We start from the raw sequence: 13,362 nt of genomic DNA, 5'->3' as shown, positions 1-13,362 counted from the left end.
TTGCAGCATATGTTGTCTCGTGTGTATATGACTTCATATTCGCCACAGATGGAAAAATTTTGATTACAGATGTTTCGCGGCGTTTTCCACCGTACCATTCCGTGATTAGTAGATACTTTGACCGGTGAGCTTTCCGTTGCGCTGAAGAAAATACGTACCATGAAAATTGGTTTTCGGACCCTTTAAATTCCCTTCCTACATATTTAAGATTCCTTCTTATAATATCCAATAGTATAACGCAAACTCAATTTCGCCATTTTACTAAATCGTAAGCAGAATTTTTGTTGCTGTATACTCTAGGCATGCTCAGATTATTTTACATTTGTCCTTGTCATCGCCTTGACATAAAAGTAAACTCACGTGAAAACTCACGTGAAATGCAGATATGTGAATAGTAGCAATGATGCAGACAGTTAAAAAATAAGAATATAACAGAGAACGTGTTTTAGCAGCAGGCTACAAAAGATATAACACAATAAACAGACGGGCAAAAACTATGCAGAGAACAAGCTGGGATGCAAACGAAGGACAGCAAAGATAGCACTTGTGCTAAATCAAATTATAATTAAAAGAACTTCGCGAATAATTAAGCAGGAAGAACAAAGATACGGTACATCAAAATATTTTCTGTTACGTAAATGCTTGTTCTATTGCATCCGGCACCGGCACGGATAATGCGACGGTTGTTAGAATATCATTTGCATGTAAGTCAATCTCATCGTGTGTAAGTCAAGCTTACATCCACAAATTCTTTCAAATCACTGATGTGTGAAAGCCGCAAGACGCAAGGCAGCCCCATTCTTGTATTATTTGCAACAATGCACCACGCAAGACAAACTTCGATAATGACAGTGTAGCGGCTTGAAAATGTGTGGGAAAGACGCCGCACGCATTGGAGTACGCAGCACGGCACAGTGGCTACGAACTGTCATGACACCCACACAACTAAAAAGAAAGAAAACATCGGGAAAACATGAAGTAGGCTGGGCGTAGACGTTAGCGCGCTTGTTTATGTCGAGAATGGCTCGAGGGCCATCACGTGAGACTGCTCCACCAATAGAGACGCGTACACCTCATCGCCTGTGCTCACTGGAGCACTCTGGCGGAAATATAAAAGATTTTCACTGTCGTTAGTTTTATTCAAGTGACTTAGTGGCAACAATGTCAGCTTGAGAACAGGAATTCAGGTCGACGTTTGTTGTTTCGCACGGTCGTGTTTCTATAGCAATATCTTGTATCTTAAGATACATGATACATTATTTAATGTATCGGAAATACAGATACTCGTTTTGCGAGACGTATCGCGATACAGAAAGATACCCCAGGAGTATCACGATACATGTATCTTTGATACTGCCCAGCCACTAGCTATACCATTTTTTTACAACCTTAGAATGCTTCGACGAGAAGTTTAACAGCGGTTTCGAAGATCTAGAAGAATACCGCGAGCATACGTGGTTCTTCTGAAACGTTAAGGAAATATTAAAAAGTTTTATTGTATTATTCTGAGCCAATCCTTCAGTAAAGTTCAGCCCCCCTGCATTTAATCCAAATTTTTCGCTCACTGAGGTTACCACGGATTCAAAGTCCTCACCATCGCAAAAAATCAAGTAATCGTCCATATAACGAAAAACCTTAATAATAGAATTACCTAAGGCGCCTTCTAAACGTTTGTCAATCTTGCTAAGACATAAGTCACTAAGAATCGCAGTCCTTAGAACCAATACAAATTCTTGATTTCTGCACATAAACGCCTCCTTTCAACCTACCAGCGTCGACTTTAATTACATGGAAACAATTTCTAGAAAAGCCCCCGCAGAAACACCGTGCACATTTATTGGTGAAAACCGTTTCCTGCCCTTGTTCATTTATACAGTCATTAAAACATTTTACAACCCCTTTTAACAACCCTTCTGTATTGGCCATTCCTCTTTTCTAAATGCAACACACATAACCCTTTCTCTACCGAGATTTTGGTCGAAAACAATAAAAAAATACCAAGTTTTTTTATTTGCCCGTTTGATTCTACGTGTCTTGAAACATCTCAAAATTATTCAAAGGCATTTTGTTCGCAAGATACACATAAAATATATAGATTTCTTTTATGTGCAGAGGATGGTCTTCACTGCACTGCAGCACGAAAAATGCCTTAACTTCTCCATTTTTCGATGCAGAAAACGTCTCCTTGAAATTTAAAGAGTAAAGCGTTGGGAACCTTGGATGCGCCGGTAGGTGTTTGCTTACATCTAAGGACGTCCACTGCCGATACGCCGAGACGCTGTCATCGTCCGAATCCGATGATTTAGAGAAACCCTATGCTGCTATGTGTGGTCGCTTGAACACACATAGAAGAACTGAAATTCTTCATTTCACGAAACTTCGGCAAACGAGGCCACTTTTTTTTTTTTCTGAACGGAGCTGTTCTGGCATGCCAGCACCGCTCGCGCACAGGGGAGGACGCCATTTTCTGATTCCATTTAGATGAATCAAGTCCTTTGTCGACCAACATGCATGCTTTGAGCGCGTTTTTAATTTTTTTTTTTTTTTTTTGCTGCGCCATCTGTTGAAGCCAAATAGAACGCAGCAAAATGAATCAGGTTAGCTTAACTGCGGCGCCCCCAAATGCTTGTTTCATGGTAGACGAGCGCTGCTCGTTTTCGGTACGAGCGGTACAAACTGTGTGGACGAGCTCAGCTCGTCTTCGGTAGGGAAAGGGTTAAATCCTAATCGTGCTGAACCTATACTGGTGATCATTTCCACCGTTTCTAGATACTTCGGGAAGCGTATATCTTCGGCGGCACCCTTTCTAGTTTGGTTCAGAAATTAAATGCCCCTGTTTAGCATTCCACGCCTGCACAAGGCTCATGCGGCCGGCGCAGGGTGTGAATCGACTCCGTGAACAAGTTCTCAGCAGGTGAACGCTATAGCACCTGTTTCACCGCGTCAGGATGCGTGTAATGTACACCCCTTTATGTCGTGTCCGCATGAACACGCGGCATTGCGCCAACTGCCACACACATTTTTTTTTCTTAATCGAAGAGGAAAAGAAAGAAGCATCCATGTGATTGATATATGTGCATCCTACTTCGTTAAATTATCTTCACATGCTGTCCTTTTTTATTATTTCCCTCTACGTGAAGATAAAAGCCTCTGGACAGCATATCCGCTTCCTCCCTTCATTAAACATTCTCTATACCACTCTACCAAATAAAGGTTAACGCGTACGTACTCGTACAGTCAGTCGTGTAGGGTGCGTCCCCACGGGCAACGAGGTCACGTACCAATCAACCAAAAGCGTGTACACGAGGGTTGAAAAACTCGGAAGAGAACTTTAAAAAAAATGGAAACAGGTACTATGAACGACGATCGATACAGCGCCCATTACGATAAGGCCCTTTTCTTTATTTTTCTATTGCTTCGGTGCTGTGAAAAGCAGCATTAAAGCAATAAAATGGGGGCCGACAGTAAAGCACGTACGCCAACAGTCCAAAACACGTCCCTCCCCTGGTGTCAGAAATGGTGAGAGGGCTGCAGCAACGACGCATTTCGTAACCGCACCTTATGTAACGTCCACGGCCACACCCTAGACGGGGTAACGGTAAGAGCGGGCACATAATTCAAACGGAGAGGTATTATCGGGGCTTATACGTACGTCTCCTATAATGCAGCCTCCTGAGATTATTATTTATTTTTTTCCTGTATAAGCGCTAACGTGAATCACCTCGAAGGAGGATATATCGCACTTATACGTTACATCATACACATGTTTATGTACTCCTCATGTGCTCGAAGTAAACACACTTTCAATAGGTATACGCGGAACCTGAAGGGACAAGGAAAATGTGTTCCGTTTAACGGGACTTTCGTTTACTGAGAAGGGAACAAGAGTGCAGAATTCAAGTACGAAACTAATCTTTTTAGAGTCATTCGTTCCGCTTAAACAGCAATTCCGTTTAAGAGGTTTCTGTTTACTGATAGTCTACTGTATACGAGAGTCTTAATAAATTTACAACATGCATATGTTCCTTCACCGTGAGAACGAAAGGCGTTTGTGTGTGAGAGAGAGGGTCCGTGAGGGGGGCGAGGAGAGGGGGGCTATAAACAATAAGACAGGCTAAACGAAAACTAAATAAAAACGCAATTTACACCGAGCACAGACGTTACTAACAGCATATGCTTGGATATGTTTGTAATACACATATGGATTAGTTACTGCAGTAATTACTTACGAATTTATTTTATTACATATTACACTTTCTCTACTTTCGCACGATAAAAAGTTACTATAATATTTGTCTTAGCGCATAAAAAAACACAGGACGGAAGGGAACAGCGCTCCTGTCGCTTTTTTCATCCTGTTCTTTTGTGCACTAAAAGAAATTTACCATAAACTTTACGTGATGGAGATTTATTGGATCATTTGTACGAAGTTAGGTACTCTTTTACAGTCTTCATGACGCTGTTATTGTCAGCAACTTATTCGCAGGGAATATTACTAAGGAAGGCAGGCAGATTAGGCGAGTTGGTAGGTCTCGCGCTAACAGCGCTAAACACAGTTGGGTTGGTTGGTAGTTGGTAGGTCTCGCGAACAGCGCTAAACACAAGGGACAAAGGAAGAAGTAACACACACGGCGCTGTTTGTGTCACTTCTTCGTTTGTCCTGTGTGTTTAGAGCTGTTTTATATTTATCATGGAATATTACTAGCCCATGAAAAAAAAATCTAACAAGTTACGGAAGTCAGTATGATAACAAGCTCTATTCTTGAAGTGATTAGGAAAAAGTTAACTAATTTGTAGTGAATTCGTTTCTCGACGATTCGGTTGTCTGCTGTATGTGAACGTCCGACGGAGCTCTTCTGATGAACGTTCTGATAAACCGGTTTCCCCTTGCCACATATATCGAGTGTGTTCAAAATCCCGAGTATCGCTTCTACCAGCAGAAGTTGGCCAAACTTAGGATATTTATGTTGTCTTGCGCACGTACATAACAGGAAATATGAGCGCGTTGCCAAGTAAGGCACACCTCATCTCCTCCTTGATCATGGTGTGATGTATCATATTTAATGCAGCGGGGTACCCATGGACATGTCGCGGCTATTGCGAAGCAAGGATCGAAGTGTTGCTTTAAATTCGACAGCTGAACGAGCAGATCACTAAGCGTTGACAGCTGAGGACTATAGTTAGTCCTGCAGTGAATACTGTGATTACGAGGTACTGGGAAGAGAAACACACTGGCATTGTCTGTCTCTTGTTATCCTGTCAATGTCTTTGTTTGCCAGTACAATAATTCACCGAGCAGGTGTTGCTTGTTTTTTTAACTCTTCAGAAGCTTTCTCAGAGGCATATGGTTAAATTTGTAAGTAAAGCCTCCAGTATTTTTAACAATATCGCGCGAGCGTCGACCGCACGCAGTATCAGCGCCTTACAACGGCGTGGTAGACGACGTGGCAGACGGGTGCAGCGTGTCAGACGACGCTTGAGCCAGTGCTGTTTTATGCGCCTGCGCGTACTCCTGCCGGTCTCGCAGAGTATCGCCGTTGTACGTTAGAGCAAAGAAAGAAACAGCGCGAATGGAACAAGGACGACAAAGGAACGAAGGCCGCGGGCAAGCGCTGACTGCCAACTGAATGTTTATTTCAGGAAAACCAGCCTTTTATACATTCTCAGAATGAACATGCGCACAACAAACACTCGCTTATCACACTCACAATCTTTCTTTTAAGAAATTTATTTCTCTCTCCGAGAGTAGAAGAGAGGGCGAACTGATACAATAGTCACGTTGGTTATGGATCCAAAATGCCTCTAAAATTTCTCTTTCCTTCTTAGATTTTCCTTTTCCTATGAATTTCGTTTTTTTTTTTTCAAATATGGGAACACATGCGCACTTCTTACAATGGTCAACTAAATGACTGCCATATCCATTTTTTTTACGTTATTGCAGTGCTGACGCGCACGATCGTTGAAACATCGTCCGACCTATATAAACTTTCCCACAGCTCATGGGAATCAGCTGTACCACATTACTCGTGCATTCACTGAAGCGGGTTTTGTGATTAGCGGTGCATGCGCGGGGCCTGCTTTTAACAGGCCTTCCGTTGTAAGGCGCTGATACTGCGTGCGGACGGTGCGGTCGATGCTCACGCGATATAGTTAAAAATGTGAAGGCTGTACATTCGTACGAAGATCACTATACGGAAAGTTTTCAGACATACTGCATTTAACAATCACCGACCTCCAAGAAAAAAAAAAAAGAAACTGTTAATAGTTGCCCCCTCTCTGATTCACCCTGAACTCCCGGCTTGCCCTCCATAGTTACTCATTCTCGCAAGTCCACATTTCTTTCATTCTGGAAACCCAATACGTGGCCTCCTGCAATGAAGCTGGAAAGAGATCACTTTCGCGATGTAATTTTTTTGTTACGTTAAAGATTAGCTAAACAAAATTGACACACTTTAGTGTTTGTAGCGGGCCATTGTGAACGTTATGCCTTCTCGCGGAACAATTTTGCGTTGGCTTGTAAAAAACTGACCGGTACAATTCATCGCAGCGGGAAGAGGAGTGTGGGATGCCGGGTAATCGCGGAGTGTAAAGATCACATTGCCGCTGTTGAAAAAGTTGTATACGTGAGTATAGTCTAAGGATATTTAGCATCACTGAAGTTACGCTTAAGACGAGACTGCATTGCGGGTGGAACGAAACATTTCCCTACACACTCCCTCGTTTTAAGGCGCAACCCTTAGATGCCTCGACAAACGCGAAAATTGACCATCGGCGTCGGGGACAACACGAGTTATGCAAAAAATCATCACGTGATGACGTCAACATATGACGTCATCATGACGTCAGGTCACGTGACATAACGTCACTTAATCCGTCATCACGTGACATCGTAGCTTGGTCAAAAGTGAGCCGATCGCGGAGGCAATGCAAAAGCAGGTGAGGTGCCTCCGATCCTGGAGGGAATGCAAAACCACGCTAGGTGCACAATAAATGGTCGAGGCCCGTGTACTGTGCGATGTCAGTGCACGTGTAAGAACACCAGATGGTCGAAATTTCCGGAGCCCTTCGCTACAGGCGTCCCTCATAATCATATCGTGGTTTTGGCACGTAACAAAACCCCAGAAATTATTATTGCTCGTTGCACAAAGCTTTCAGAGGGCGACAGGGCAGGATCAATACATCGACCGAGAAGAAGAAGAAGATGGCTTTCGCCTACGAGTCGTCTTAGGAGAACGCACAAGGGACCCTGTGAGTTTTTCTGAAGGGAACCCCTAATTTGTTACAATTTTTCTCTTGTGATGGAATTTTCTTAACAGAACCGGGACAATTAAGATGTGCACGGTAACTGCGCTCGTACATATTCGACTAATTGTGACGTGTAGCAGCCGAAATTCATCAATTTCAAATGCACAATATGTATAGTTTCGTGTTATTCAGTTTAGTATGTTCATGAATAAGGCATTATCTTTTTGTATAAAATGACGTACTATTTATTTTACAATCTTTGTTATGGGTGTCGGAGGTCTCAAGCATTGCTAGTTCTACCCAACCACGTGCACACAAATAAAGGTTTAATATATCTACTTCTACCCCCTTTGATATTTAGACACACCACTTAACATCAATTCTTGGTGAAATCTCTGGGCTGAACTGTTTCCAATGCAATCTGATTCACAAGTGTATCTCTGTTTCTTCGCACAACTAACTTGCACCCTCGCATAAGTATCTGGAAGTCTGGTTTCATCCTGACGAATGGCTCATTATTAAACTGCTCAGCGCAAAAATTTAACACGGCACACATACAAACGACGAGGACAAGCTGGCTCATGGCTCATGCTTTGAGACTTGAACGAGAAAATGCTATCAAAGGCTAACTGCGCGGAAACGACAAGGACATCCTTGTAGTTTCCGCGTTCTTAGCCTTTGACATGTACAACCAACTTGCCCAAAGAATTGCTGTACTGAGAAAATGCTGGTCAGATTCGTTCGTAGGAGCTCAGCAAGGTTCTGCGACGTCCTTGCAGGTGGCAAGACCTGAAATTATCAGTTTTATCGAGACAATAAGCGCCATCCAGAAGTATCAATTTTTCGCCTTGTAGATCCACCGACGAGATGGAATCCGCCGCGAAGTGTCGACAAGATACATGGTACCTAATTTCTTCGAAAGAAGAAAGAAGCGGTCGAGTTACAACTGTTACTCTTGGGGAACAAAAGAGAGCTACCGATGATAAATGTGGCGTACTAAAGTAGGGCACCCCAAAAGTGTTTGACGTGGTGCACGAACGGTGGCCAAGGAACGGAGTGAGCGCAGTTCATGGAGGATTCAAGAGCGGTCAAACTTGATCAGGCATCTACGTGACATCACGTCATGACGTCACGTTGTATGATTATTTCCCATTTCTTGCAGTGAAACGCCGAATGAGTCACAGGATGTTTTCAAAGCTCGAAGAGCCAAGGGAGTGAGTTGGCTGGAGTTACGAAACAGCCAGCGACACTTGGAGAAAAAAATGGAAATATTCTATTTACTTTCCATGCAGGTCTTCGAGACGACCATTAATAACGTTATTAACGCGATAGCATTAAAGAACTCGCTTCGGTGTCGGCTTCGTTGCTTGTGAGCAAAAACTCGGCGTTGTCCGTAAGCGAAAAAACGAGAACGATGCAAAAAATAAAATAAATAATAAAAAAACTGGTGAAAAATAGTACAAATCGAACCCAGGCCTTCTGCGTGGCAAGCGGGTGTTCTACCGCAGAGCCACGCCGTTTTCTTTCTTCATTGCCTATGTACATATACAGCAGTGACAAACAAATATCTACCGAACAAAGAACAAAAAAATTTTGAAGCAGATCCAAGCAACAGCGTGGCTCTGCGGGATAGAGCCAAGCCGTTGCTTGAAACTGCTTAAAAAAAAAACACTATATGAATGCCATGTAGCAGGAGGAGCCTCCTTAACGCGTGTAATATTGCGTGGCAGAAGCGTAGAATCGCGTCAGGTGCCAAAAGATGTAAATTGCGTGAAGAGGGGATGCTTTATATGCGCGCAGTACAAAGCGCTCAGGCGTTAATCATCATTCATCATCATCAATCAACAACACCAACAAGGTGTGCAGCTGCACAGGTGCGCGTGGCCCCTCACGGACGCGTACTGGGTACTTCGCCGATTCGCAAAAGGAAGAATTATGGCGCAGTGGGCACTTCGCAACTGTACTTGTAGTAAGCATTCTATGATAGCTTGAAACGGCCAATGTTACGCGCACAGACGTTTGTCTCCTTGCGGCACTGTTGAGGCGTCCACCGAAAAGCGAAGCCAGGCTAGCGATTCAGAAGGCGATGCGCACGGGGCCCGACTACGCAATCGCGTTCTATACTCTTGAAGGCGAAGCTCAAGTGTCCTCCAAGTTTTTAATCGTGTTAATTCTGCTAGTGTTCATTAAAATCACATAAATGAAATGTGAACATCACAGCTGAGGGTCCCCCGACGTGTGATAAAACTTTTATGCGGTCACCGATTGCGCCAGCGCCATCATATTGAACCCGTATTCGTGGAGTTGCTTTTAAGAGTTATTTGGCTCACCGTCTTTCAGATATGGGAAGTAGTAGCTAGGTGACAGCGCAATTCTAATTTTAGTTTGCCTGTGTTTGACGAAATGAATATATTATCGTGGCACTTATTACACTTGTTATAAGCCAAACTGCTCTGATATCTCTGTACAATGTCATAGCAAGATTAATCATTGTTTTGCTACATAGGTGGGCTATTCTGGGCTCGTGAGAATAAACGAAGATGCATTTTCTTTTCTTATTCTTTGAATAATTATTGCTTGAACATTTATAACCCCACAGAATGGACGAGCTTCACCACGATACTGGAATTCGAAGGAATTAGAATCAGGATGTCGGAACGGTACGAAAACCGAAAACGAAAAACGAAAAAAACGATATTTTTGGCCGGAACGAAAACGTAACCGAAACTTTATCTATTATTTCGTTCCGGAGTGAAACCGAAATTTTTTCAATCGTTTTTCGGTTCACGAGAAAACTTTGCAATCCGGAATAACTCAGCTCATGCAACGTGAGCAGTCATACATATCTCAGGCTACAGTATTAGCGCGTACCTCAGGCAGGAATTCCAAAGCAAAGATATGTTGAAATTGTGCGAAAAACGAAAACAGTGGCAACCAGACATGTTTATATTAACGCAAGTTGACTTTCGCGCGCCTGTCACGCAGGCCATAGTGGAGAGGGCATTGTCGGCGCTGAAGTTTGTTACAGCGAAAGCTGTTATGAGATCACAACAGCAACTTTGGCACCATAGTTGTCCGCCGCCGCCGGTGTCCGTGACCGCTATCACGGGATATAAGAAAAAATAAATGAGAAACAAATTTCTAGGATCGGATGGGACTTTAACCCGCGCCCTCTGTGTGGCAGTCGGGTCTTCCACCAGAGTGCCACGCTGGTGCTTGTAACTCCTTCACAAAAACACTCTTTACAGGCGTCATGTCGGGCAAGGAATCGCGTTAACATATGTTAACGGAGGTAGTTAACGGTGATCACGTAATACTGGGAGGTGATTTTAACTTGCCTGAAATTGGCTGACATGAACCAAGTAATGATTCTCGCATTATTAGTGGCTCATGTAAAGAATTATTAAAGATGTGTAACAGCTACTCGCTTACCCAACTTGTACGGCAGCCTACAAGAGGAAATAATGTGCTTGATTTATTGCTTACTGACTTACCTGATCAGGACCAGCAAACGATAGTGTTACCCGGTATTAGTGACCATAGTGCTGTGCTTTGCGAATTGAGCTTGCGTCATGTAAAGGTTACGGATTCTGGAGCAAGACGAATATACAGCTATAAGAAGGCGGACACTGAAAAGTTAACAGAGGCACTTGATCGATACTACGACATTTTTGAGACATCGTCAGATACATCTGATGTAGATGATCTGTGGGAGCAATTTAAATGTAAACTGTTTGAGTTACGTCACCAGTATGTACCTTTATGGTTGATGTCAACGCGACGCAGCAAAAGTAAACCCTGGTTTACAAGAGATATACAAAGATTAACTCAAAAGCGGCAGCATGCGTACAATAAATTTAAAAAGAAACCGAACGAAGAGGCAAAAGAAAAATTACTAATTATCACGGCAAAAATGAATGACGCCATAAAAAAGGCAAAGGCCAATTACTTTGAAACTATAGAATTGAGGATAAAAAATCACCCAAAAGAGTTGTGGCAAGTTTTCAAAAAAAAATGGAAAAGACGATCTAACCATACCGACTATTGATGACAACGACACGTTTGTGTATAATAATCGAGAGAAAGCTGAATGCTTTATTTATTTTTTTAGTTCGGTCTTCTCCAGGCATGCGCATACACTCGGTAAGGTTACTAGAAAAGTTTGTGGCGTTTCTATGAGCAAGGTTGAATTTAGTTTGCACGGAATCGAAGCCTTCTTAAAAAAATTAGATCCCACAAAAGCTAGCGGTCCAGACGACATACCGAATGCTTTATTGAAATTAGGTGCGCACTCATTATCTAGATATTTATGTCTACTTTTCAATAAATCCATAGAGGAAGGTTGCTTACCTTCTGATTGGAAAAAGGCACATATTGTGCCCATTCACAAATCTGGACCGCGTAACTTGGTTTCGAACTACCGCCCTCGTTAATCAGTACGGTATGTAAGGTGATGGAACATGTACTCTTCTCAAACATAATGAAACATTTAAATGAGAACTCTTTATTAAACAACTGCCAGCATGGTTTCCGCTCTGGACTTTCCTGTGTCACACAACTAACAGAGTTGACTCATGACCTATCAAGTGCACTGGACAGAGGTGACACCATTGATTGCATATTTCTCGATTTCCAGAAGGCCTTCGATGTTGTACACCATGATGCGTTAATAGAAAGGCTGTCGTGGTATTGTATTGACAGTTCTGTGATTTCATGTATTAAAAATTATTTGCAGTTTAGGCGCTTAAGAGATATAATTAATGGTGAAAAATCGGGCGAGGCTGACGTTACCTCAGGAGTGCCGCAAGGGTCGGTGCTTGGCCCCTTGCTCTTCTTGATTTATGTGAACGACATCAGTGATAATATTGTTTCTTCTGTACGCATGTTTGCAGATGACTGTGTGCTGTATAGAGTAATTCATGACAAAAGTGATTGTGCAATTCTGCAAGGTGATATAGATAGGATTACACAGTGGTGCGCAGATTGGCATATGAAACTGAACGTTAAAAAAACAGTACACATGTGTTTTTCTAAAAAAAGAACTCAACAATTTCACACTTTTTACAACATTAATGGAACACAGGTATTGTCCGTACGCGAATTAAGTATTTGGGAGTGTTCTTTACGACCGATTTATCATGGACACGACATATTGACTACGTTACTGCCAAAGCATCTCGTGTGCTCGGGTATCTCAAAAGGAATGCCAAACTATTTCCAGTCAATGCAAGGGCTCTGCTATATCTTTCCAGCGTACGATCAGTGCTTGAGTACGCCAGTACGGTTTGGGATCCCTGGACACAAAAGAACATAGACAAGTTTGAACGAATACAGAGTAAAGCAGTGCGGTTTGTTTTTCGAAATTATTCAAGGCAATTCAGTGTATCCGAGGCAACAAAGTTAATTGAATGGGACAGTCTTCAAAAACGACGCTGTATTCATAAACTGAAACTTTTCCATGCCATCTACCATTCACGTACTGGAATCGACCGCGCGAAATATTTCCATGACCCTGATTATGTGTCTACGAGAGTGGACCATGATTTGAAAATAAAGGAAATTTTCTGTTCATTTACAGCCTGGAATCGGCTACCATCACACATTGCGCGGATAAGTTCAAATGCGGCGTTTGTCCAGGCGCTCCATGATGTTATTGTATAGGCATAACCATGTTGTGATGTACTTAGTATAGTTATGATCATGTTTCTCTATCTACGCATGTAACCTGTATTTTTGTATTATGTACTTTATGTATCCCCCCCCCCCCCCCCACTGTAATGCCTATGAAGGCGCTGTGGGTATTTGATAAATAAATAAATAAATAAATAAATAAATAAATAAATAAATAAATAAATAAATAAATAAATAAATAAATAATATAGTGTGGCAGAAGAGGAAAATAACATCCACTCATCAGACAATGCTAATAGCGCAAATAGTGTGTGATTTAATGCAGGGCTTAAAGTAGGGGGGGGGGGCTTCCATTTCTTAAGGAGGGGCTGTATGTATGTGTGTATGCATATATATAGGTCGCCGCCCTCTAAGCGCCCCCCCCCGCCCCTCCAATGAAGGGAGACTTTAAGCCCTGCTGTAATGCTTCCCACAAGTGTTGCGGAG

Source organism: Rhipicephalus sanguineus, chromosome 5, assembly GCF_013339695.2.
Source record: "Rhipicephalus sanguineus isolate Rsan-2018 chromosome 5, BIME_Rsan_1.4, whole genome shotgun sequence".
NCBI lineage: Eukaryota > Metazoa > Arthropoda > Arachnida > Ixodida > Ixodidae > Rhipicephalus > Rhipicephalus sanguineus.
Note: the sequence above shows the minus strand (reverse complement) of the source record.